The 27,972-nt window shown below is 43.7% G+C and overlaps 2 protein-coding genes across 6 annotated transcripts in view; both read left to right on the forward strand.

The window, feature by feature from the left end:
* The window catches only part of SNX30 (sorting nexin family member 30), a 582,715-nt gene that overhangs the window by 316,458 nt on the left and 238,285 nt on the right, over positions 1 to 27,972 (forward strand). The window lies entirely within an intron of this gene.
* The window catches only part of KIAA1958 (KIAA1958 ortholog), a 134,596-nt gene continuing 109,859 nt past the window's right edge, over positions 3,236 to 27,972 (forward strand). The window contains exons 1-2 of one of the 5 annotated variants that reach the window (XM_065549734.1): positions 3,236 to 3,544; positions 19,282 to 19,415. The gene's annotated coding sequence lies outside the window, so the exon portion shown is untranslated. Of the gene's footprint in view, positions 3,545 to 19,279; positions 19,465 to 27,972 lie in introns of those variants that run through there. The other 4 variants (XM_042850387.2, XM_024109979.3, XM_065549731.1 and 1 more) reach the window with 4 other exon arrangements.

The following is a 27,972-nucleotide window of genomic DNA, read 5'->3' on the forward strand; positions in this document are numbered from 1 at the left end:
GAAAACCCAGTTGTGGGATTTGAAAGACTGATGCCTACCAAAGCCCTATGTTGAAGTCGGGGGTAACCACTGGTAAGTATGCGTGTAGGTGCTTTTATTATTTTTATGTTTTTCTCTGTAAAGCATCTAATTTAAGAATAAATGTGCTTGCTTAGAAGAAGCTGTGTGGTCGTAACTTGTAACTGCTGGAAATACTCTGGTCATAGCCCTCGGAGAGAAAGCCAAGTGCAGGTGGTGGACTTTTAGGCAGATGGACTTGCTAGAAATATCACCCTGGTCAGGAGGGAGTGAGACACAGGTCTCCACCAAAACAAGGTGATGGCTGGAAGCCAGAAACCTTTAAGTGGGTGTCCTCGAGGGACCATGGCAGGGGAAACACAGATGCAATTACCCTGAAACTGTGATGCACACAAGCCAGGAAATTCAATTCTTTGGTTTCCACAGCAAACATAATTTGGCTTCTTGCATACATGGAGTATTTTTGTTACTATATATAGTGTTATGTATATGTATTCATATATATGTGCATACACGTCATGCACTCACACACAGCTTTGCACTCATGGTACTATATACAAATGTTAAATAACAATATATATTTATATACACATACAATGGCCAAGTAGCAGCTGCTGTGGGAGCTATGGGCCGAAACCTGAACGGGTGTAAATCAACATGACTCCATTGGAATGATTGCAATTTACACCAGCTGAGAATCTGGCTCCTTAACTTTGGCATTCTTGACTTTCATACATTCAAAATTTCAGCAATAATCTTGCTTTTTTATTTCATTCCTTGTTGTTTTTTAGTTGTTTTTTATTTTCTTTTTATTTTATTTCTAGTTTTATTTTCTTTTTTTAAAAAAACTGTACCTATGTGGTTGGATTAAAGCCCCCTGTGTTTGAATGATACTCCGTGTAGCTGTACATGATTTTCAAATACAGAACTGGACAGGGCCATATGCTACCTGTGTTGGTTTTCCAGAGCAAGGTTTAGAATTCACTTACAGTATCCACTTACAGTTTCCTCCCTCATCCTGATTCTGATTCAGCATAGCACTTAAGCACATGCTTAACTTTAAGCACATGAGCAGTCCAAATGACTTCAGTGGCTCTACTCACTGGCTTGAAGTTACGCATGTGCACACACAACTTAGGACCAGGCCTGTGTTGCTATGTCTGGGGTCAGAGTACAGTAATCTAGCAGAGGTATTCAAAGAAGTCTGAGAAATTTTGGTTAAATACATGTTTACATCTTTGCCTGCTATAGTAAATGCTGCTTCTCTCTCTCTCTCTCTCTCTCTCTCACACACACACACGCCTGCTCTTCACTAGGGAAAAGATTTCAGGGTAGCAGCCGTGTTAGTCTGTATCCTCAAAAAGAACAGGAGTACTTGTGGCACCTTAGAGGCTAACAAATTTATTTGAGCATAAGCTTTCCTGGGCTACAACCCACTCTATATGCATCCGAAGAAGTGGGCTGTAGCTCAGGAAAGCTTATGCTCTAATAAATTTGTTAGTCTCTAAGGTGCCACAAGTACTCCTGTTCTTTTTTAGGGAAAAGATGTATTTTTAACAGGTTAAAGTAGCCAAGGCAACTTTAGTTTTACCACCTGCTATTTGGTCAAGGTAAATGTTAAGGTTCGCGCTTGGGAGCTAACACGTGTCCAGACTACTGTCGTTTTTTTTTTAAAGGATTACACACACGCCTCTCTTCCCTCTCCATTTTTTCCCTTCAGACTCTTTCCTTTAGTTTAACAACAGCGTTTACTCTCCCGCGGCCAAAGCCAGGAAAGGAAAGGATTCCTGTGCAATTTCTAGCAGCTCCACCAAGCAGCAGCACCGCCTTATGAAACACAACTGGGGCGAGAGAAGTAGCCCAGCACTTTAATTAATCCCTGTTTACCCCCCTCCCCCCCATCTCCCAAATTAAAGCAGCTCTGGCCATATTCTTTGCGGTTTTTATTTAATAAGAGTGAGGCACAGATGTGTCTCCCGCGGTGCGGTCCCTGCTGCTTCTCCTTGGACCCAGAGGAAGGGAAGAGGTTTCACAGCTGTCCTAAGGCGGGTATTTGCTTGACATTGTGTTTAAAGTGCTGTTTATTGCCTCGCCATTGAATAACAAGCTCCCTCCCTCTCCCTCCAGCTCCTCCATCTTTCTCCCTCCTGGATGAGTTATTAACCACCACAGCCCTCTGGCTGGCAGAGGGGCGGGGGAATTTCTGCACAAAGCAGGCACAGCCAGCGCCAAATGCAAGCTGCCTTCATCGCTGTAACTTTGTCCCCCCTCCCCGTCTAAAAATAATACATCCGAGGGGAGCTGGGGGGGGGGGGTTGTTTTCCGGGGTGTGTGTGGAATCAGCTGTTAGGAGCCCATTTTAAGTAGCACTTTAAGTGCCCAAATTAGGGACACATATCGCATGATTCAATATTTACAATATAAATATAAAATAGCATTAAATGGTAGCTCATTTGGGGTGGGGGGGTCATACCTGTCTGGCTCCGACTGAGGGATGGGGGATGTTTGCATTTTAATGAAATTCACAATTTCGGAGAGCGGGTCTTAAAACCTCCTTCAGTCCAATTGTCCTATACAAACCGGGTGTGTATGTGTGTAATATAAAATCCTGTATATGTGTAGATATACACGTACAAACAGACACTACCTATATGCATGTATACACTATATATGTGTGTGTGTGTGTGTGTGTGTAGTATATAACACATTGTGTGTATAGATCCTGGGTATGCGTATCTATACACACATACTATATGTGCGTTTAGTGTGTGGGTCTATACATGCTGCTATTCTATGCACAAGGTGTGTTATATTTAGGATGCATATGTGTGTCTATAAACACATTATTAAGATATATGCGTGTATTCCCACGTACAGCGTGTCTATATTACGTCCACACAGCAATATATAAAATAGGGCATGCACTATAATCGATAGTGTCCATAGGTATAGAGTCTGTATGCCATATCTGTATCTAATGCGGATTTCTAGCTAGCACCTCTCTGGGTGATCAGCCCCCAGGAGCTGGGGATACACAGAATATTATACTGCTGAGCTTTTCCTTTTATCCACCCCACCCCCATTTGCAAGCAGAGTCCGGGCTGGCAGCAGCGGGGGGGCGATGTTGAGGGGGGGACGAGAGCAGGGCTCTGTGTGTGTGTGTGTGTATGTGTGTGTTATTGCACACTTCCTGTGGTATATTTATGACCAGGGCTTCGATTTCCGGTAGCTGATACGAGCTCTCTCTGTGTCTGTGTCTCTCTCTCTCCCTGAGCATTGAATATCAGCGGGCGGAGGCGGAGGGGCGCCTGGCACACACACACACGCGCACACACACACACACACACACACACACACACAGTGGGGGGTGGAGGAGGACAGAGGGAGAAGCCAGTGACCGGGGGATGGGAGACACTTTCCCCTCCCCACAGCCACCCCCTCACCATATCACCCTACCAGCCCCAGCCAATACAGGGAATAGACCACAGCCTCCCCGCCCCGCATTCCTATGGACAGACACCTGCAGGTAGGTGACTGCTGGGGGGGAGGAGGGGGACAGCAGTGTGTGTGTGTGTGGGGGTACATACAGTGTCTCTCTTTGTGTGTAGGGGAAGGAGGGTGCTTATGAAACCTGTGTGGCTCTAGACTCAGTGTCCCTCTCTTTGTGTAGGGGCAGTTAGGAAGTGTGTGTGTGTGTGGGGGGGGGGGATGATGGAGGTCTGTGTGTGTGCATATGCACACAGAGACTCTTTTGTGTTGGAGGATGAGGGGGGAGATAGGATGGTTATTGAATGGCGGAGGGAGGTATAGGTGAGAGAAGTTACGTACTGTGTGTGTTGGGGGTAAGTGGAAGAGGGTCAGGAGAGCATCAACCAAATGATTCAAATAAGTCAACCCCATATAACTTAGTATAGATCAGTTTGGTTTTTTTTAACAAAGTTTTTAGGGCATAAATGAATCAGCTGAACCCACCTTTTCCCCCTATTCCCTAGTTCTTGTGCCCCTGTCTGGATGGTGATGTGTTATGTGGGGGGAGCTTTTGGGCTGTGAGGAGTGTATTGGGAGGGGGTTGTCTGTGTATAGAGGTGTGTGTGTGTGTGTTGGGGAGGAATGGTTGTGTGGAGAGGGGTGTGAGTTGGGGAGGAATGGCTGTGTGGAGAGGGGGGTGTGTTGGGGAGGAATGGCTGTGTGGAGAGGGGGGTGTGTTGGGGAGGAATGGTTGTGTGGAGAGGGGTGTGTGTTGGGGAGGAATGGCTGTGTGGAGAGGTGTGTGTGTTGGGGAGGAATGGCTGTGTGGAGAGGTGTGTGTGTTGGGGAGGAATGGTTGTGTGGAGAGGGGTGTGTGTGTGTGTGTGTGTTGGGGAGGAATGGCTGTGTGGAGAGGGGTGTGTGTGTGTTGGGGAGGAATGGCTGTGTGGAGAGGGGGGTGTGTGTGTGTTGGGGAGGAATGGCTGTGTGGAGAGGGGGGTGTGTGTGTTGGGGAGGAATGGCTGTGTGGAGAGGGGGGTGTGTGTGTTGGGGAGGAATGGCTGTGTGGAGAGGGGGGTGTGTGTGTTGGGGAGGAATGGCTGTGTGGAGAGGGGGGTGTGTGTGTGTTGGGGAGGAATGGCTGTGTGGAGAGGGGTGTGTGTGTGTGTTGGGGAGGAATGGCTGTGTGGAGAGGGGGGTGTGTGTGTTGGGGAGGAATGGCTGTGTGGAGAGGGGGGTGTGTGTGTTGGGGAGGAATGGCTGTGTGGAGAGGGGGGTGTGTGTGTTGGGGAGGAATGGTTGTGTGGAGAGGGATGTGTGTGTGTTGGGGAGGAATGGTTGTGTGGAGAGGGATGTGTGTGTGTTGGGGAGGAATGGTTGTGTGGAGAGGGGTGTGTGTGTGTTGGGGAGGAATGGTTGTGTGGAGAGGGGTGTGTGTGTTGGGGAGGAATGGTTGTGTGGAGAGAGGGGTGTGTGTGTGTTGGGGAGGAATGGTTATGTAGAGAGGGGTGTGTGTTGGGGAGGAAGGTGTGTGTGTGTGTTGGGGAGGAATGGTTGTGTGGAGAGGGGTGTGTGTGTTGGGGAGGAATGGCTGTGTGGAGAGAGGGGTGTGTGTTGGGGAGGAATGGCTGTGTGGAGAGAGGGGTGTGTGTTGGGGAGGAAGGTGTGTGTGTGTGTTGGGGAGGAATGGTTGTGTGGAGAGGGGTGTGTGTGTTGGGGAGGAATGGCTGTGTGGAGAGAGGGGTGTGTGTTGGGGAGGAATGGCTGTGTGGAGAGAGGGGTGTGTGTTGGGGAGGAATGGCTGTGTGGAGAGAGGGGTGTGTGTGTGTTGGGAAGGAATGGCTGTGTGGAGAGAGGGGTGTGTGTGTGTTGGGAAGGAATGGCTGTGTGGAGAGAGGGGTGTGTGTGTTGGGAAGGAATGGTTGTGTGGAGAGAGGGGTGTGTGTGTGTGTGTTGGGAAGGAATGGTTGTGTGGAGAGGGGTGTGTGTGTGTTGGGAAGGAATGGTTGTGTGGAGAGAGGGGTGTGTGTTGGGGAGGAATGGCTGTGTGGAGAGGGGTGTGTGTGTTGGGGAGGAATGGCTGTGTGGAGAGGGGTGTGTGTGTGTTGGGAAGGAATGGTTGTGTGGAGAGAGGGGTGTGTGTGTGTGTGTTGGGAAGGAATGGTTGTGTGGAGAGGGGTGTGTGTGTGTTGGGAAGGAATGGTTGTGTGGAGAGAGGGGTGTGTGTTGGGGAGGAATGGCTGTGTGGAGAGGGGTGTGTGTGTTGGGGAGGAATGGCTGTGTGGAGAGGGGTGTGTGTGTGTTGGGGAGGAATGGCTGTGTGGAGAGGGGTGTGTGTGTGTTGGGAAGGAATGGCTGTGTGGAGAGAGGGGTGTGTGTGTGTTGGGAAGGAATGGCTGTGTGGAGAGAGGGGTGTGTGTGTTGGGAAGGAATGGCTGTGTGGAGAGAGGGGTGTGTGTGTTGGGAAGGAATGGCTGTGTGGAGAGAGGGGTGTGTGTGTGTTGGGGAGGAATGGCTGTGTGGAGAGAGGGGTGTGTGTGTGTTGGGAAGGAATGGCTGTGTGGAGAGGGGTGTGTGTGTGTTGGGAAGGAATGGCTGTGTGGAGAGAGGGGTGTGTGTTGGGGAGGAATGGCTGTGTGGAGAGAGGTGTGTGTTGGGGTGGAATGGCTGTGTGGAGAGGGATGTGTGTGTGTGTGTGTTTTGGGGAGGAATGGTTGTGTGGAGAAGGATGTGTGTGTGTGTGTTGGGGAGGAATGGCTGTGTGGAGAGGGGTGTGTGTGTGTGTGTTGGGGAGGAATGGTTGTGTGGAGAGGGATGTGTGTGTTGGGGAGGAATGGTTGTGTGGAGAGAGGTGTGTGTGTTGGGGAGGAATGGTTGTGTGGAGAGGGATGTGTGTGTTGGGGAGGAATGGCTGTGTGGAGAGGGGTGTGTGTGTGTGTGTGTGTTGGGGAGGAATGGTTGTGTGGAGAGGGATGTGTGTGTTGGGGAGGAATGGTTGTGTGGAGAGGGATGTGTGTGTTGGGGAGGAATGGTTGTGTGGAGAGGGATGTGTGTGTTGGGGAGGAATGGCTGTGTGGAGAGGGGTGTGTGTGTGTGTGTGTTGGGGAGGAATGGTTGTGTGGAGAGGGATGTGTGTGTTGGGGAGGAATGGTTGTGTGGAGAGAGGTGTGTGTAGTGGGGGGACAGAAACTCTCTGTGTGAGAGATCAGTTCATACAGAGGGGGAGAATGGGTTGATTTCCCTTTTCACTTCGACTTCTTCCTACAAAAACGAGCCCCGCTCCGTGTGACTCCCGGGCCCAGAGAGCCGAGGCTGAGCGAGCCTAGGGTGACCAGACAGCAAGTGTGAAAAATCGGGACAGGTGGTGTGTGTGTGTGTGTGTGTGTGGGGGGGGGGGTAATAGAAACCTATATAAGAAAAAGACCCAAAAATCGGGACTGTCCCTATAAAATCGGGACATCTGGTCACCCTAAGCGAGCCGGAGGGGGAGAGTTTCCCACCTCCCCGAGCGGGCTGTGATGCGGGGCAGCGCCGGGGGCAGGGGGCCGCTTGCTTTGCGGCGCGCTGCCCGCTCGGTGTGTTGTTTAGTGTTTCTAACGGGGGAGGAGGAGGAGGAGGAGGTGTCTCTGTCTGTGAGGCTGCGCACAGGGACTGGGGTTTGGTATCAAAGACATCAAGGAAGACACCCACTCAGGGCTGGGCTGGGCTGGGTGGCAGAACTGGGGCGAGGCTGCAGGAATTGAGCGGTGTGGGTTATTTCAGAGTTCAGATTCGCGAGGGGCAGCGGGTGTCTTTGCTTTTGGATGGCTTGGGTCTATTTTATTTCTTTGTTTTTAACGCACGCCTGGAAACAAAAGTTCTGCATTTTTTTGCCATTGCTTTTACGATTTGGGATGTACAATACCCCCCCCCCCCCCGCTCCCAACCTCCCCCTACCTGACATCTTTACATAAGTGGCTTCTTTAAGTGAAGTGTTATCGGTACATCTTTAGAGATAGAGGCTGAGGTATCTGTGTAGTAGGGAAAAGTCTGGACGTGATTTTATAGGGCAAACGGAGTTTCTCTCTAGAGATGTAGTGCGTTTAGGTAAACAACTTGATGCTGAGTGTGGTACCTTGAACATAGGCAGACACGATTAGAGGATGAACTGGGTTTCGCTGTTGTTCTTCAGACTCTGATCAACCCTCCATCCCCTTTTAGTATAGCTTTGCGGCTGCAAGTATGGTTGTGTGGACGCAACCTTTAAATAGCTTGCTCCCCCCCCCTCCCATGTATTGAGAAGCAGGATCTTTTATAATAAATGCTATTTTTATAGTAAGTCTTGTATATCAAACGTTGGAAGCGTTTCTCGTGAATGATTGCAATGACGTTATTGCAGGAAATGCAAAAGGGCCAGTTGTTGGTCATGAATAAGCAGCAGAAGCATTTAAAACCATAACCCATCTTGAACCTGGCTTGTCAGCAAGACAAATCAGGAGTGAGAGAGGAAACCAGAGTGTTGTAAAACAAGCACAGAAAGACACTCAAGCAAAGGAAAATAAACATGTTGTAGTGGAAAGAGATCTTGAGCCTTCTATGGTTTAATTTCAGCAGTTAAAAGCAGAATCTCTTTCCATCAGAAAGAACTAGTATGATATGTCAAAACTCACCTTCCTCTGTGGGGTTAATGGTTATAAATATCACTTGTACTCAGCTGGACATTAAATAATACTAAATTAAAATTAATATTATTTCCTAAAAAAAATCAAGCTGAGTTGTTAGTGACAATAGGCAATTCAATGGGTAAAAATAAAAACTGCAATATAGGTTTGATTTCAATAGTAGAATTTTTATTATAGGTTGCTTGCCCCCCCTCCCCCTTATATTATCAACATTAGTTGTGCTGTATAGTTAGAATTGTAGATAGTCAGGGTTTGATCCTGCATCATTAAGCTTAATTGGAGTTTTTCTATTGATTTTTATGGGAGCGGGAGCAGGAGCAAGCCCTTAGTGTACTTGCTAATATATACAAGAATGTGCAAAAATAATTGCATCCCTTTGACTTTCATTGTGCTTAGGTTTTATTTATTTATTTAATGTATTTATTTTTGAGATTTAAAACAAAAATATCCTGAAAAAATTGACTGGGGTGTAAGATCTGTTTGTTTTGTTTTATTTAATTAACTAAATTCTTCTTTCTCCTAACTTTACAGTTACTCTTAAACCAAAAGTACAACTAGTTTTATAACTTCCTCAGGCCCCTACAATGAATCTGCCACTCAACTTGGATTAAAACCCAGGGCTGCCTCCTTCCTTTATTTTTGACTTTAAGCAAAATGTATTTTTCAATATTGTGCTAAAGTTTATCAGCCCTTTGAAGTATTATAAAAAGTAAACTAACAAATTGAATCGATTGTTTACATACTTTACACCCTGCCAGCAGTAGAGATAAGACTTAACAAAGAGATATTGTATAAACTAAATATTAACAGAAAGTGTTCAGGGGGATAATGGATTGGGTTAAGTTATGGGCAGTTTAAGGCTCTTCTGAGATATGTAGTGTAGTTATTCTTTGTAACAGTGACAGAAAACCAGTTCTCAGTTAAACAGCATTACACAGACTTCTTTGTTTTCTGTTTAGCTGAATTTCTGCAAGGTAAACAAAATTTTGCTGAAAAACAGTAACACCTTTCTAGCATCTTTAACATTTTTTTATTTGGTTACTATTGATAGGCTGATTTTTATTGAACAGATATATAGTTAACTTTCTCTCTTTTAATCGTCTCCTGTATGCTCTTACAATTAATGCATTCTACATGGTAGTATTGTAGCTTCCAATGTGCATACACTAAGAAGTTCCCTGTATTTGAGTTCTTAGGAGGATATGCTGTATATTTTTTTGTACAGTTCCAAAATAATGGCTCACTGTGGCTGCGTTTGCAGAGCGCTAACATTCAGTTGACTTTGTTAGCCTTTCACATTTGACAGTTATCAAATATACCTTCATTAAAGTGTGCCTTAAATCTCATCTTGATGTTAGATTAGTTGACTGTTTGAAATGAGCAGTGTTGTGACTAATTTTAACTGAGTGGAAAACCAGAGAGTTACAGTAATATGGTTGTTTGGTGTGTCCAATATGCCTCTTAACCTTGCAGCATGCTTGTTAGCTTTGCTCTAGATGGTTGTCTGTGGTCTGATGCTTTGAACACACCAAGGGGAACTAGGAAGATTCCAATACAGTTTTGGCACCGATTCTCTTTTACCCTCTGGGCGAGTCACTCAGTTTCCTGCATCTGTGAAATGGGGATAATAATACTTACCCAATTCACAAGGGTGCTGTGAAGATTAACTAGTGTTTGTAATGTACTTCAAAGAAACATATATGGAAATTAATCCTCTCTAGGATTATTATGCATCTGATAATTCAAGTGATCGTTCAAGCTGAGTGCAAGGCTTTGCTTTCAAATGCTATCACCCTTATAGATGTTTTTTGCAAAACAAAGTAGAGAGATGTGAATATGGAAGAAAAGGTAAATGAGCATGAATTCTAAACAGTTTTACACAGTTCACGTTTGTAATGAAAAATATTTTAAATAAAACAAAAACTTAAGTTAAATGTTTTCTTAATGTATCTGCATAGTAGCCCAAAGCAACTTGAAAGAGTTCTGTCTTTTTAAAAGACCCATGGAGAATGACTGCTTCATCTTAAATTATTTGACCTTGGTGCTGATTTGTTGATTTATGAACTTTATTTACCCGCAGGACTGGAGAATTCTGTCGCAAGACAGAAATTACAGTGTACCAGTGCTCTAGTTTGTTTCCTAGGTAACAAATATAGTGCACAGATTCCATAATGAGGCCCTTGGTTGGCTAGTTATTGTGTACATTTTCTTGTTTAGTAAATCTGAGTCCTGAAATAAATAAATAAAGTCTTGTTTATATGACTGTTCCAAACAGAAACTATCAAAAGGAAAATGGAAATGAAAAATGGAAGCCTTCTACGTTGTGGGAATTTATTGCATTCTATCTAAAGTAATATATATAAAGGAAAGTTTCAATATAAATGAATGTTACACAGTTATACACTGGTCCTATTTGAAAAGTCTTTGGTGAAAAGAATAAATCTAAAAACTGTACTGCATTTTACTCAAGCTTGTGTACCTCTCTCAAGTCTGACATTACATTTGCAAGGCAATAAGTTATTTAGTATCTTGACTGTGCTGTTCTCATTAGCTATAGTAAATGGTCCCTCATTTCCCAGTCCACCAGTTATCAAAATTCCATGCTGTTTGCATTGCTGAACAGTTCCTTCCTTTATCCAGTCCCCTTTTCTGTTACTTTTCCCTCAGTCTGTTGTCTGGCGCCCTTCCAGTGGAAACCTTTGCATGAGCAAAGGTTCTCATGTGAGTAGGAATTTGCAGGATTGGGCCCAACAATATTTTAGGTTTAATTCTGTGATCTTTCCCAATAGGAAATATTCACTCATTGCTTTTTCTTTCCTATGATATGAACTGAAGAGTTATTGTCTTTAAAAATCCATCTGATTTTTTTTTAACCTATAAATATAACATAAATAACACCTAAACTGAAAGAAATTAGAGGGGGGAAAAACAGTCTCTCTCTCTCTCTCTCTCTCTCTGCTACCCCTTCCCCCCAGTTTATTTATGTCTTGCATTTGACAGCTCTTTTTATGTGCTCAGTTCCATTTTTAACCCCGTTGAATTAGTAAATCAGTGAGTTTCCCCTGTTGCTTGTGAGAGTCTTTCATACAGCAACAGGTGAGAGAAAAATATTTTTAAAAATAGGAACAATTGACTGTAAATCCACAAAAATGGGCAAGTGTAGTACCTGAAACCACTTTACAACTCAGCTTTTAAAATTGACTAGATTTCAAGTTGTTGATGTCCTCTTCGATGATCAATACCATATATCAAAAGCCTTAATTATTTTCTACTCTCCCACTTTCCAGGTCCAACTTTAACCAGTAACTTCTTAGCAAAAGGCTGGGGCAACAGAAATCTATCAAAAAACTGACTTTTGTGATGGTCTGATTCAAAATCAATGGAATTCTGCAGCAATTTTTGTTGCTTTTTATTTTACTTGGATATGTTCTTATATTGTAATGCCAAGGAGAAGTAGAGTCAATTAGAAAATATTTATTAGTCAATTAAACGGAAATGCTTTCTCTGCTGCTGTGCAGCACCTGTTCCAGGAGCAGTTTTGAATTAGAGCTGATGTGATTAACTGAATATTTTCAGTGTTGGATTAAAATGGTAGGGCAATTAAAAAGAAAAAGCAACTTCTTTGATCATGTAACAAATTACAAATCTAAGATGGCATCACAACTAAAAATGAAAAAGTAATAAAAAAACTGTTTCAATTTGTAGCTTCATAATGACTTACACCTTCATCTTAAACTTGGAATCATTTTAAAGCACCAATCCCACATGGTTTAGGGCATGTTGGCATGTAAACAAACAGCAGTAATTTTTAAAAAGATAATGTCAGGTACTGTACATTTGACCATAGATTTAGGATGTTATTTTTTAAAAGGTCTGCAAATGCAAAAATTCATAGGCTACCACAACTGACAGCTGCCACCACTTGGCTAAGAATTGTATATACTGCTAGTTAGTGCAACAAATCTAATACGATATTTCAATACAATCTTCCAACTTTTCTCTTCCACCTCTTATGTCTTGTTTTTTAGGCCCTGATTCTGCTAAGAACTATGCACATGCTTAACTTTATGAACATGAGTAATACAATAGTTTTAATATGGCTATTCACATGTGTAAAATTAAGCATGGAGGTTAATCTTTGCAAGATCAGGGACTTCAATTGTAAGTTCTTTTGGGTAGCATTTGTCATTTATTATATATAGGTATATAGTGTGTATATATATGGCCCATCCTGGTTGATGCCTCCAGGAACTACTGTAAATAATAACAAATATTGTCAGGAAATGGATTTTTTAAATGTCCATAACCATTATTAAAAGCTTTGATTTATGATACATAAGGATAAGATTTTGTCACTGAGGTCACAGAAGTCATGGATTCCGTGACTTTCAGAGACCTCCATGACATTTTCTCCATCTTCAGCCCTGAGCCGGGGGCGGTGGGGCCGGAGCTCCGAACTGCCACAGGTGGTGGTGGCCCTGGAGCTCCAAGCTGCCACAGGGGGCCTTAGCGCTGTCATTCTCTCCTTCCTGCTCCCTGCCCTTAGTTATTTTTAGTAAAAGTCACAGACAGGTCACAGGCTTCCCTGAATTTTTGTTTATTGCCCGCAACCTGTCCGTGACTTTTATTATAAATAATGGAGACAAAATCTTAACCTTAATGATGTACTTTTATGGATTTAAACATCCTCGTGCAGTGTCTGAAACCCAAATACCTGTAATTTAGTCTCTTGCTAGTACATGAGAAATGGCCATTGAAACTGACTAGATACAGTGTGAAAAAGCCAAACTGATCACTCTGTTTTTTCCAAACGGAGTCAAATAAACAAAGCATTCAAACAGCATAAATAGTGAAAATTAAATAGTTATTTAAAATTCCCCTAGTTTTTATGATCTCAGGAACTGTATTTCCAGAGGAGTGTGATTTCGTGTGTAGAGTAGCTAACGATGACTCAAGAGTCTGAGTTGTTTAAGTGATTTTGCCCCAACTTGTGACTTCTAAGACACTTAGTGTATGTCCTCAGTGCAGAGTAAACTCTAGTTACCCACACTCAAGTTAGTTAGCCTAGCTCATGTGAGAGTGGCTACACTGCAAAATAACACTCAAGTTGCTGTGTCTACGCTTGCACTATATGCATCCATGTGTAGTACTAAGGGTACATCTACACTTTGAGCTCAGGTGTGATTGCCAGCTGGAGGAGACATACTCGGGTGAGCTCAGACCAAGCTAGCACGCTAAAAATAGATGAGTAGCCGCGGTGGTGCACATGGCGGCGGGGCTAGCTGCCCAAGTACGTACCTAGGGTCTCAGAGGGAATCTTCCTCGGGGCAGTTAGCTCCTCCTCCTGCCACAGTGGCTACACCTCTATTTTTATCGCACTAGCTTAATCAAATGTAGCACAGGTATGTCTCCTTGAGCGGGAAGTTACATCTCCAGTTCAAAGTGTAGGTGTACCCTAAGACTTTTGGGGTTGCATTGCAGTAAGCTGAGCTGCTCTATGAATTCTTTCCCTTTCTGGGCACATGGAGGGAATTGTGGGAAAGCATTAGAGGACTATCAGCTCTTGAGTGGAACTAGTCTGTGTCCACATTGCAGAGTTGCTAACAGCTTATGAGATGTGCTAACTCCAGTTTTAACCTAGATCAGGGTAATCAATTGTTTTTTGTCAAGGTCCACGTTTCTTGGTCAAAGTATAGTCAAAGTCCGGACTCCAGAGAAAATTAATACAATAATAATAATAAGTAAAAAATTTCATGGTCCGGTCAAAAGCATCTGGTGGTCTGAATTTGACTGCAGTTCATCTATTGACTGCCTCAGTATATCCTTTGATAGGCCAGCCAACTTGAATTAAAAGCACCAATGCACTTGAGTTAAGACCTTTTGCATAGGACAGGACCCAAGTTAAAGGCAACACTCTAGTTAACGTTGCAGGGATGACAAGCTCCAAGCATCTGACCCTGATTTCTCCTAGCTGTAAAACGGAATCATCCTTGTCTATTTCTCAGGGATATTGCGAGGAGTAATCTATTAATGTCTGTAAAGTGCTTGGAGTTCTGTGGAAGAGCAGTGATATAGAAGTGCAGAGGAAATTATTTTTTATAAATGTAACGTCTATTAACCTAACAATGTCCCTTTAATAAATGGAAACGGAGGTGCTGGGCTGGAAAGCCAAAAGTGGCTGTAAAAGTTATGGGAAAGCATCGCATTATTTTCCTGAAAATAATTTATACCCCTGTTCTTTAAATCCTTTGCTATTGCAGCAAATATATAAATGGCACGTCTGCATTTGTGTTCTCCGCCTGCTCTCTCATTGGTGGCCTGTGTTGTTTTTTCTTGGACATGTCTTAAGCTTTATCCCTCTGAGATATGCCACTGATACTAGCCCCCCTCCAAAGATGGTCTCCGGGGGCCAATTCTGGAAAGTATGGAAGCAATGCTTAAGTCCATCCTTATTCAGAACAGCACATGTTTAAAGCTAACCATGTGTGCAAAGTTAAGCGTGTTAAAGTGATGTCTATGGGACTTAAGAATGTGCTTAAGTGCTGTTTTGAATAGGGAGGTTTAGATGACATGACTATAAGCAAGGTGCATAGATAGTCTCACCTTTGCTCAGAGAGTAAATGTGGAAAATTTCAGTCCAAAAGGCAAATGTTTTGGGGTAAAATGTGAAAAAAGTGGGATACAATTGATACTCTTTTATAACCTTACCTATAGCAGTTGTAGCCTGTACCTGCTATACATCCTGACATCTTTTTCCCATAGATCTTCCGAGTTTTCACTGGATTTAATTTATTTGCACTAACAATTTGAAGGGATACTATTCAACTCTTTGTTTTAATTTCATATCACCCCAGTATAAAATGCACTTGTATGCTGTGTGTGCTTCCTCATGCCGGTCTGAAATTTAACACACAGACTGGATTTGAAAAATCCCACTTAATTTTTGAACTTGCACAGTTTTAGAGACAGCTATGAGGTGTCCATGACATGGAATGATTCTGTGATGCAAACATAAACATTTTTCTGTAGACTTTCTTTATGCTCACTTTGCTGGAATGGGTAATGTCACTGTAATTGGGTCGGAATTTGAATTGGACTTATTATAGGGTAAAATGGAAGGTGACCCAGCTTTTCCCCAAGAGCCAAACTTTGAGGCATGCGGAGATCCTGGGTCTGCCTAGACTAGAGTGGGAAGGTGTAAATTCCAGCTTGAGGAGACATATCCGCACTAGGTCTGATTGAGCTAGTGCACTAAAAATAGAAATGTAGCCATAGAGGCAGGGGTTAGCTGCCCTGAGTATGCTCCCGTCTGAGTATAGCTAGCTGTCCCAACTATGATCCCCTCCTGCTGCTTGTGCTGTCATGGTTACACTTCTATTTTAGAGCGCTCGCTTGATCGGAGCTAGCGTGGGTGAGTCTCCTCCATCTGGAATTTAAATCTTCCAGCTCTGCACACTTGGCTGCCTGAAATGGAGCTGGCTCCATTCATTGGCATCTAATGTAATCTTTTGCCACAAGGAGAGACAGCTCAATAGCATGAGATGCAGCAGTGCCTAGTGGACTGACCACAAGGAACTCTTCTGTTTGAATTCCAGCTCTGACACTTAGGCCTGGGCTACGCTAGCGGCAGGGCCAGCTCTAGGCACCAGCAAAACAAGCTGGTGCTTGGGGCGGCACATTTTTAGGGGCGGCATGGCCGGCGCCAAAATGCCACCCCTAAAAATGTGCCCCGGCCGCCCTAGCTGCTGCCACGGCGCGCCAAACAGCTGATTCGCGTGCTGCTACTCGCCCTCCCTCCCAGGCTCTCAAACCTGGGGGGGGGAGACTCCGAGTGTCCGCAGCGCGGGCGCCACTTCTCCCCCTCCCTCCTAGGCTTGAGAGCCTGGGGGGAGGAGGCAGGGCTGGGGATTTGGGGAAGGGGCAGAGTTGAGGCGGGGCTGGGGTGGGGTAATTAAATAAGGGGGGGGGCAAAATTGTTTTTGCTTTGGGCGGCAAAAATCCTAGAGCCGGCCCTGGCTAGCGGGGGGGTTCGAACTAAGATACGCAACTTCAGCTACACTATTTACGTAGCTGAAGTCGAAGTATCTTAGTTCGACTTACCTGGCCGTCCTCATGGCGGTGAGTTGACCGCCGCGGCTCCCCGGTCAACTCCGCTTACTCCTCCTGCCGAGGTGGAGTACAGGCATCGATCCCCGATACATTGAACACTACCCGCCGATCTGGCGGGCAGTATAGACGTACCCTTACTTCCTTTGTGGCTTTGGTCAAATCACTTATGTTTTGTGACTTAATTTCCTTATCTGTAAAATGGAGATAATGATGATTATAATGCACACTTATTATACCCACCCAACAGGGATTTTTGTGTTGGTGAATCAGTTAACGTTTCCAAAATGCAATATAAAAATTAAGTTTTGCCAACACATGAAGATTGGGGAAGACATGGGAGAGAGACGTGGAAACAGAAGTGGCAGAGAAATGGCACTCTGGAGCAAAGAACGGGGAAAATGTAATTGGTACACTTTGTTTTCTTCCAAGAGACGTGCATGCGAGTTTGTCCCAAATATGTTAGTGAAAATTAGCTGACACACCTCTAATCAGGATAGGGTGACCAGATGTCCCGATTTTATAGGGACAGTCCCGATATTTGGGGCTTTTTCTTACATGGGTGCCTATTACCCCCCACTCTCTGTCCCGATTTTTCACACTTGCTGTCTGGTCACCCTAAATCAGGAACTTTTCATAGTTGTTACACGCAGTGTGCTTTTTGATCCAGGATTGACTATTGCCCATTCTATACCTCTCACCTGTATCTTTTGGGAGGCAGTGGAATTCTAGATTTGGTGGTGGAGGGCAAGAAGCAGAATGGGGGAGAAAACATTTCTCTGCACAGTTCTGATTGATTGCCGTTGAATTTGCTTGAATACGAGTAATTTTACCAGGTGACTTGTATGCAGCATAGGGAAATATGGTCACCCTAAATACAGCAGAATCTCCTCAGATTTCTCTTATCTGCATAGGGTATGAATGTCTTGAACGTCTTCTTTTGACTCTATATGGCAGCTTTACATGAACAAAATCTCCCATTTGAAACTTTTGAGGTTTAGCCTCTGGCTTACAATCTGCATCCAGTTTGTATTTCTCTTGTTTGTTCTTAACACATTCATGAATAGTTTCATTGGAAGGTTTGGTTGAAAAAAAGAACGTGTAAGCCCTTGACAGGTAGTAAGTTGTGTATTGGCCTTGCGTCCTCTTAACAGTTTAAAGGATGATACTCTTGTTGTTGAGTGTGGAGTGGTCCTGTAAGCAAACAGTGTTTTGCGTAAAGCTTTCTATGGCTTGTTCATTCTCACTGGCTCTCAATGGTATAACAAAACGGTTTGTGCTCAATATCATTCTATTGAGGTAGTGTTGCTTTTCAGCAGAGGTCAATTGCATTCCATTGTCAGATACCTGTTCCTTGGGAAATCCTTTGTGAGTGAAGACGAATGATAGGAACTGTATCATTAATTCAGTGGTAACCTTTCCAGTGAATGTAACTTCCTACCACTTTGAATGATAGTCTACCATTACTATGACAAACCTTTGTGTAACAGACAGATCTTCTTCAAATGATCCCATTATATTGAGAACCATTTTCTTTCATGGACAGTTGGGATAATTAACTGGTGTGAGGGGAATGCTGAAGGTTTTCTGTGACTTATAATTACTTGCACAAGCCAGGCAATTCTTGATTATTTCCTCAACCTGCTTGTCCATCCCTGGCCATTAGAAGTCTTCTCACAGTTGTCTTGCGGTTAGACTCCTCCTGAGATGTCCTTCATGTGCCAGGTGGATCAATCATTCTCTCAGCTATGTAGGCACAACAAGATGGCCAATTCTCAAAATGCATTCATTTACAAGGACAGTTCTTGTGATCTGTGTCTATATGGTTGCAAGTGTTCTGGCATCCTCATCTTATAAGGCCACCCATTGACTGTATAAGTCTTTAGGTCCTGAAGTACCTTGTCTTCTCTCCTGGCTGTTGCTCACTCTGATTCTGTGATCACTCCTTGAGTTGCAGCAGAGATTTGTGCAAAGACAATCTATTCATCGCTGTTCACAACTGAACTCTCATGATAAGATATGAGCAGGCCAGGCAGACAGTCTTTAGTGGTGTTTTTGGTACCTGCAAGACACACTGTCTGGAAATCAAAGTCCATTAGTTTGGTGGCCCATTTGACAATTCTTGGTGTTGCTCATCCAGAGCCTCACATGGTGAAGAAAACTGAAAGAGGATTGTGATCAGATCTTAAGATAAATCTCCTATCCCACGGGTATGTTCTGAACGTTCTTACTGCCCAGAAACATGCCAGAGCTTATTTCTCAATGACAGAATAGGAATTTTCTGGATCAGTCAGGGCTCTGGAGGCAAATGCAATAGTGATTTCTTGTCCATTTTTTTAGCTGAGTCAAGACAGCACCATACTCTCAAGCATCTGTTGTGACAATTGTTTGCTTCTCAGAATCAAAAGGGCTAAGAGCCAGGCTGGTGGAAATTGCATGTTTTATCTCATTAAAGCTGTCCTTGCACACTTCATCTCATTCAATCCTCACATCCTTTTTTAGGTGATGACTCAAAGGAATTACTTTTATAGTAAATTGCTGTAAAAACAGAGTAGTAGTCACACAATCCCAAGAAGGATTGAAATTAGTCCTTGTTGTCAGGCTCTGGTGAATCATGAATGGCTTTCACCAGGTCTTCTTTTGGTTGTATGCCATTCTGAGAGAATGTGTGTACTAGATATGTCAGATTGTACAGAATTGCCATTTCTTGTTGCTGTTGGTAAGTCCATGTGGCCAAAGTTTTTCTAGAACCTATTTTAGGATGACATCATGTTTGGATACATCTTTGCCATACACTAGAATGATAAGGTGGGTGAGGTAATATCCAGCTTTTCTTTTATTGGTCTGAAGAAGAGCTCTGTGTAGCTCGAAAGCTTGTCTCTTGCACCATCAGAAGTTGGTCCAATAAAAGATATTACCTCACCCCCCTTGTCTCTCTAATATCCTGGGACCAACAGAGCTACAACAACACTGCATATAAACTAGAATGTCATCTTGAAAGTAAGTAATGCCCCTTGTCTCTCCAAAGATCCCATGCATCATTCTCTGGAATACGGGTGCTGCAGAGACTAACCCAAATGGCATCCGCTTGAATTGGAACAAACCTTCTGGAGTGATGAAAGCTGTGTACTTGCGGGATACTTCCATTAAGGGGATCTGGAGGTAAGCGGTGGATAAATCAAGGGTTGTAAAGACTCTTGCCTCCTTCAAGGTGAGCAGCATTTTGTTGATGTTGGGTAGAGGATGGCAATTCACATGTTGAAGTTTAGCGCTCTCAAGTCCACACACATGCAGATAGCACTATTAGCCTTTCTGGCAACAATGACAGGAGAAACTCATTCTGATGAATCAACTGGCTCAATGATCTCTGCTTTGCATAGTTTCAGAATCTCCTCATTGAGTGGTTGTCTCAATGCAATTGGTATGTTTCGCACTTTATGCTATACAGGCACCACTTTGTTTTTTAGTTGGATCTTGTGCTTTGAACTTTTTTGCTACACCTGTGGTATCAGTGAAAACTTCTGGAAAGTCAGAGACAATTCCTGGCTGTAACCTATCCTCAGTTTGCAGGACAGGTTCTGTACTATTCAGATCTAATATCATCTGAAGATCCCTTGATGATTCTTTCCTAAACTAGAAATTGCCTTTTGGACTACATAGATTTCCCCTCAGGTATTATGGCCTTTGTATTTGAGAGCAGCTGCAAAAAAGACCATTAGTGGGGTTGGGAGATGCACCATACCCTCTGGGGTATTTGTCTGGAGGATGCAACTCAGTTAGGAGCTGGAAAATAGCACAGTTTAAAGGTGGCTGGGAATTCTAGTGTAAGCAGAATCCACTAATGTCCTCCTCTCAGGGCCATTGACTCGCACTTGGTGGTGTGGTGATCTCCTCTCACATTCCAAACACCATCAGGATTCAGTTCACCATCATCCTCATATGTGAAGACTCCAGATGCAACACTGCTGGCAGACTTACCGACTTTAGCAAAATGTCTTTTTTTGTTGCAGTTCTTGCATACTGATTTCTTGGCAGGGCATCCTTGAAAGTCTGCTGCTCCAGGCCAATGGGAGCTTTGGAAGCGGCACGGGCCGAGGGACGTACTGGCCACCGCTTCCAGCAGCTCCCATTGGCCTGAAGCAGCGAACCGCGGCCAGTGGGAGCTGCGATTGGCTGAACCTGCGGACGCGCCAGGTAAACAAACCGGCCCGGCCCGCCAGGGCTTTCCCTAGACAAGTGGCATCCCAAGTTTGGGAAAAACTGGTATAAAAATATTAGTAATTTTTTATTCTACCAGACACCCCCCATTCCCATCCACACAACTTCCCTTCATGGAGTAATGTTCCTAAGAATTTTATTAATGGTACATTTTTAGATTTTACTACCTATGAAATTTATACTATACATTTAATAAACAACATACATATCCCCAAAATATATCCAACACCATATATTGATTTAACAACCAAACAGGGTGGTTAAAGTTTTGTTGAATGGGTTGTGTAAATCTATTGGGATGATAATGACAGACTAAAGATTATATGCCTGTGGGGAATTGGCTGGATAACTTAGCTGTATGAATATTGACATTCTTAATTTCCAGTGTAAAAGTACTACTTAGATTTATTCTCTATATTCTTCTGTTTTCCCTCCCATCTCTACCCCATAAATCAGTTTCACTGACTTGGCTATCTGTAAATGTAGTATGGGTTCAATCCTAGAATGTGTTGAGCACGCTGGTTCCAGTCCAGCAAAGCACTTAAGGACATGCTTAACTTTAAGTGTGTGAGTAGTCTTACTGAAGTCAGTAGTGTGTATGTGGTGGAACTGGTCAAATAATATTAGCGAACAACGTCACCAGGGAATTATTTTTCCTGTCAATTGCCAAATTATCTGTGAATATATACACTTTTTTTCATTCTTCTATTTGCTCCTGTGTCTAATTAATCTCTTCTGAAATGCAAAGCACTCTGATCACGCTCTGGGGGAGTAAGGCAGGCCTTGGTAGTGGTGCAGCCGCAAAAAGCTATCTGGCACGTAAAAAATAGACTTCACAGTTCTTTTGAAATGAGGGAATATTCATTACATTGAGCCTTGCGTTTAAGTTATATTTTGAAGCTGATAGTAGAGCATTGTTGGAATATAGAAACAGACAATTTTGTATGGAAGATGGTTATTCAATAGGGCATTAATTTACAAGAAACATTCCACACTTTAATTGAGCACTTTTAAATACACTGCATCTGCTTTAATAGACTTCTCTCACTGTATGCATATGTACCATCTCATAAAGATGGATAAAAATTGTTTCAGTGAGCTGGGAACCAAGGAGAAATAGCAGCTTAGAGCCATATAGCTATGCATTATTAAACATTGGAAATTTGTTTTGTTTCTGTGTTAACATCCAATACTTTCCTGTTGGCTAGTTAACCCCATAAAGCTAAGTGACCTGGTTTTCAATCAGACACTGAAAACTATCTTTCTCATGTATACTGTCCTCTTAGCTACTAATTAAATTGTGCTGCTTTGTTAGATTAGCTCTTGGTTTTTACAGGCCATTTAACTCTTGAAAAAGTATTTAAATAGGGTAGTACAATGAGGATTAAAATGAGAGAAATAAAAAACCGGTATGATTGCTGATTGTTTGCTGATTGATCGTTATAAATTCTACCAGAATTCTTTGCTTTCTATTTATTTAAAAAACGTAAAATGTTTTATACGGACACAGAACTTGTCCTACTGGATCAGCCAATTTATTCATCTACTCGGGCTCCCTGCCTGAAGCAGAAGCCAACACTCAATGCTTCAGTGGAAGCTTCTCTCCTCACTCCAGTAATTTGCTTATGGCCAAAGCCCGACGCTAGTTCCCTGCCCATGTATCTGAACTGGGTACTGGGTAGATGTACAGGGCGAACACACTTCTTCTTTAGATTTGTGGAGGTTTGGCTATGGATTTTATGACATCAGTATTAATTATTGTTATTGCCGTGCCTTTATGGGCATTAAAAAGTTGCAAAGGTGAATACAACATTTATGCAAGAAAAATCTAGCTGCACCATGTCTTTGAGTAGCCTGTAAAATGTATAAATTCCGCAGGTTGACAGTACTGTGCACTGCTTACAGCAGGGTTTTCTTTTCTTTGTTCTGAATGTGCTAATCTCTTGTTCTGGTGTTATGGGGCAGCGTGAGCTGCAGGGCTGATGTTTTTTCACTGTCCTATTTAACACTTTGACTACTTTAGTCAAGTCCGCTCTAAATCTTCTCCTTTCTAGTTTAATAGCCATAGGGTTTTGCCATTCCTCTAGCCATCTTTCTTCCTGCCCTTTGGGTCTTTTTAGTTTCCGCAGTCTCTCATTAAGCAAATATTGTGGGTTGGTTTTTTTTAAGTAAAACTTTCCATTCGCATGACGTGAGATGCACCTTGGTTCAATTTATTATTATTATTAGATTTCTTACCTCTTTCTTTTAGTGCCCTTTCTTAATTGGTCATGTGCACTGGGCAGACGGCTTCACTGAGCCTATCTAAGTTGGCCCTCCAGACTTTTTCTGTAGAAGATCCTGCATGTTGAGATGACCAACTCGCATTCCTCCTCCAAGTCATTAATCAATATGGAGCCAATCATATGATATGAGCATGAAGGGGGCCATCTACTAGTGCATCACATGTCTCCTGTGCGGAAAGGGGTGTCAGCTCTCTCTGCAGCAGAGTTCCTCTTTGTCCATGGGCCTACTGAAGAGGGAGGGGGCTTGTGGCACATGCATCATCCTAACTCCAATGTTATAGAGAATTCCCCCACCCAGTGAATACAGTCCTAGCCTGTATTAACTTTCTGTGCCCTTCCCCACTCCCAGTGAGGGAATGACCTCTGAGGAGAGTGCCTGGGGCAGCCTCGAGATGTGTGGGGAAGCCCTGGCAGTATAGAGAGCACAGAGCTTCCATGTGGATGAAAATGGCTTCCTGCTGTTCCGCCAGGATTTGTGGAAATTAGGGGCCAGCCCTATGGCAGTGGGGGTGGGGGAGGAGGAAACTCTGCCCCATTATACAATGGTTGGGGAGAAATCTTTTGAGAGAGACCTTGTGAGATGAGCACTTGGGGCCTAAATATCCAATACCATCCCGGGACTTTCACTATTAACGTGCACAGGCCTCCCCATGCTGAGGAGGAGTTGTTCACCTTTATCCTTGGTCTGTCTGTGATAACCATGGCATAAAACCATGTACTAGGGCAGGGGTGGGCAAACGTTTTGGCCCAAGGGCCATATCTGGGTGGGGAAATTGCATGCAGGGCCATGAATATAGGGCTGGGGCAGGGGGTTGGGGTGCGGGAGGGGATGTGGGGTGCAGGAAGAGGCTCAGGGCAGGAGGTTGGGGTGCAGGAGGGGTGTGGGGTTCGGCGGGGGTCAGGGTGTAAGCAGGGCGTCAGGGTGTAGCAGGGGGCTCAGGGCAGGAGGTTGGGGTGCAGGAGGGGTGTGGGGTTCGGCGGGGGTCAGGGTGTAGGCAGGGTGTAGCAGGGGGCTCAGGGCAGGGAGTTGGGGTGCAGGGTGCAAGAGGGGTTCGGGGTGTAGGCTCTGGCCTGGCGCCGCTTACCTGGTGTAGCTCTAGGGTGGCAGCGGTGCACACTGGGGGCCTGCCCTGGCCCCGCACCGCTCCCGGAAGTGGCTGACTCTGTGCGCTGCCCTCGCCTGTGGGTACCTCCTCCGAAGCTCCTATTGGCCACGGTTCCCCGTTCCTGTCCAATGGGAGCTTCAGTGGGTGGTGCCTGCAGGCGAGGGCAGTGCGTGGAGCCCTTTGCCCCTCCCCCAGGTGCCGCAGGGACATGGTGCTGGTCGCTTCCGGGAGTGGCACGAGGCCCGCAGCGCCATGGGGTGGCAATCCCGGGGGCCAGATCCAAAGCCCTGAGGGGTCGGATCCAGCACGCATGCTGTAGTTTGCTCACCCCTGCACTAGGGGGTTCCACATTCTTACGTGGCTCTTTATCTACTACTGTTATGGATGGGAAAACATGATTGTGGAACTGCATTTTAGCCTAGGGTAAGCCCAGGTCCGTAATGCACTTCTAGAGATGTTTTCTCTATGCAGACTGGACATAGGAAAAGAGTTAGAACTCACTCACTCCTAACTAGTGGAGAGCATCACATGCTAGCATGGTCCTTATAGTGTGGACAGGTCCTCTGTTCCCATCACTTAAACAATTTTAATTCATAAAGTTGAACCTTTTCTGTATTTTCCTTCATAATCTCTTTATAAGATATCTTATTAAAAGCTAAAATTCCAAGTGGCTCACCTTCATCCATTTTATCCACCTTTAGCTAAGTTTATTAACTGTTTCTGAGATCTCATTAAAGACTAACAACTTTCCCTTTCACAAGCCACACAGGTTTGACCTTATCAGGTTATATTTGTTCAAGTGTTGCACAATTCTGTCCTTAATTATCCTCTCAGTCAGTGGAATAATATACCACATATTCTGAAAGCTAATATGTGTATATCACTTTCTCTGTGTTTACAATTATATGGTAAGGAGTTTAGTAGGATGTCAGCGTAAGATTTCTGCTGATGTGACATCTTATTTGAACAACAATGTCTTGTTTTGGTAGGTTTCTGAAGATTGACAAAAGAAAACGACGTTACCATTTTTCACATGGTTTGACCCATTCGGTTGTTTAGTGGAAAGTATTTGAGTTGGCGGCGAATGAAATTGTTTTTACTTTTTCAAGACACTTAAGATAGAAAATAGAAAAGACAGCACTAGGTAAACGGGCTGCATGTATAATAATATTACTGCCAAGGAAATTTAATTCAGTATGCAGTGATGGGTTTGGGCAGATGTGTTGCACTGAGTTAGAGATAAGGTAATGCATGTGGTGCGGTCTCAAGTAACTAGGAACAGAATGAAATTGATATTTTGCATTAGTCGTGTATTATTTATTGTATCTGATATAAGCGTACAGCAGATACCCGATACTGCCACCATCTGCATGATATCAGATACTCCCTGTCTATATGGCAGGGAGGAATGGGGGCTATTTTAACTTCCTGCAATAGCTGATGCAGACAAAATTAAATTGACTTAAAAACGTCTACTGTTGCATTAGTGCATGTTTGGATTAGTTATTGTTTCTCTGAGAAATGCTATAATTTAAAATCAGTGTTTCTACTTGGAGTTAAAAAGTTAGTCCTTAGTAAACACAGTGCTGTCCTTCAGGGGCTCATGATATTAAAAAAATCAGCAATTACGATTAACCCTACAATAACAAACCAGAATTCATGTACGAAAAAAGGGGGAAATATCTGCAAGAAGACCTTTCAATTTCAAGCTATTTTGAAGTTATGATAAACTGGGAAAGGGGGAGAGATTTTAACAGTTATGATATATGCTTTGACTGTATCCTATGAATCGATACATGTCAATAATATCCTTAGAGGGATGATGAAAGAAGACAGAAATCATAACTCATGAAACAGAAGGGAAGTTCTCAAACTCTTCAGGAGACAATAAATTAATGTTAGACGTTGTGACTTAGTAAAGACATCCTTAAAGGCACATGCTTTCTGGCTTTATCTAATGGAGGTGTGAGCCTAAAATTCCAGAGAGCATATCTCAAAAGCACAAACAGAAGCGGGCATTTGAAGAAATAGCTACTGTACCTGGACTTAAATCTCTCTTGTGCGCAAAAAAAATAAAATAAAATAAAAAATATTGAAGCAGATTCTCATAATCAAAATACTAGCATTTCCTGCTAAATTATTTAATGAATAATTATCTAGCTAGGTTCTTACATGTCTTCCATTATTGTAGTATAGGCATGCATCACATATATTAATGTGTTTATCCTCACAAAAAGAACAGGAGTGCTTGTCGCACCTTAGAGACTAACACATTTATTTGAGCATAAGCTTTCGTGGGCTACAGCCCACTTCATCAGATGCATAGAATGGAACATAGAGTAAGGAGATACATATACATACAGAACATGAAAAGGTGGAAGTAGCCATATCAACTCTTGAGGCTAATTAATTAAGATGAGCTATTATCAGCAGGAGAAAAAAATTTTTGTAGCGGTAATCAAGATGGCCCATTTCAGACAGTTGACGAGGTGTGAGGATGCTTAACATGGGGAAATAGATTCAATCTGTGTAATGACTCAGCCACTCCCAGTCTCTATTCAAGCCCAAGTTAATGGTATCTAGTTTGCATATTAATTCAAGTTCAGCAGTTTCTCATTGGAGTCTGTTTTTGAAGCTTTTCTGTTGCAAAATTGCCACCTTTACGTCTGTTACCGAGTGACCAGAGAGGTTGAAGTGTTCTCCTACTGGTTTTTGAATGTTGTGATTCCTGATATCAGATTTGTGTCCATTTATTTTTTTGCGTAGAGACTGTCCGGTATGGCCAATGTACATGGCAGAGGGGCATTGCTGGCACATGATGGCATATATCACATTGGAAGATGTGCAGGTGACTAAGCCCCTGATGGCATGGCTGATGTGATTAGGTCCTATGATGGTGTCACTTGAATAGATATGTGGACAGAGTTGGCATCGGGCTTTGTTGCAAGGATAGGTTCCTAGGTTAGTGTTTTTATTGTGTGGTGTGTGGTTGCTGGTGAGTATTTGCTTCAGGTTGGGGGCTGTCTGTAAGCGAGGACATGTCTGTCTCACAAGATCTGTGAGAGTGAGGGATCATCTTTCAGGATAGGTTGTAGATCTTTGATGATGCGCTGGAGAAGTTTTAGTTGGGGGCTGAAGGTGACGGGTAGTGGTGTTCTGTTATTTTCTTTGTTGGGCCTGTCTTGTAGTAGGTGACTTCTGGGTACTCTTCTGGTTCTGTCAATCTGTTTTTTCACTTCAGCAGGTGCGTATTGTAGTTTTAAGAATGCTTGATAGAGCTCTTGTAGGTGTTTGTCTCTGTCTGAGGGATTGGAGCAAATGCGGTGGTATCTTAAAGCTTGGCTGTAGACAATGAATCGTGTGGTGTGTCCTGGATGGAAGCTGGAGGCATGTAGGTAAGTGTAGCGGTCAGTAGGTTTCCAGTATTGGGTGGTGTTTATGTGACCATCACTTATTAGCACAGTAGTGTACAGGAAATGGACCGCTTGTGTGGATTGGTCTACACTGAGGTTGATGGTGGGATGGAAATTGTTGAAATCATGGTGGAATTCCTCAAAGGCTTCTTTACCATGGGTCCAGATGATGAAGATGTCATCAATGTAGCGCAAGTAGAGTAGGTGCACTAGGGGACGAGAGCTGAGGAAGCGTTGTTGTAAGTCAGCCATAAAAATGTTGGCATACTGTGGGGCCATGCGGGTACCCATAGCAGTGCCACTGACTTGAAGGTATGTATTGTCCCCAAATGTGAAATAGTTGTGGGTGAGGACAGTCACAAAGTTCAGGCACCAGGTTAGCTGTGACATTATTGGGGATACTGTTCCTGATAGCTTGTAATCCATCTTTGTATGGAATATTGGTGTAGGGGGCTTCTACGTCCATAGTGGCCAAGATGGTGTTTTCTGGAAGATCACCAATGGATTGTAGTTTCCTCAGGAAGTCAGTGGTGTCTCAAAGATAGCTGGGAGTGCTGGTAGCGTAGGGCCTGAGGAGAGTCCACATAGTGAGACAATGTTGCTGTCAGGGTGCCAATGCCTGGGATGATGGGGTGTCCAGGATTTCCAGGTTTATGGATCTTGGGTAGCAAATAGAATACCCATGGTCGGAGTTCTA

This window comes from Chrysemys picta, chromosome 6, assembly GCF_011386835.1.
Source record: "Chrysemys picta bellii isolate R12L10 chromosome 6, ASM1138683v2, whole genome shotgun sequence".
NCBI classification, from domain to species: domain Eukaryota; kingdom Metazoa; phylum Chordata; order Testudines; family Emydidae; genus Chrysemys; species Chrysemys picta.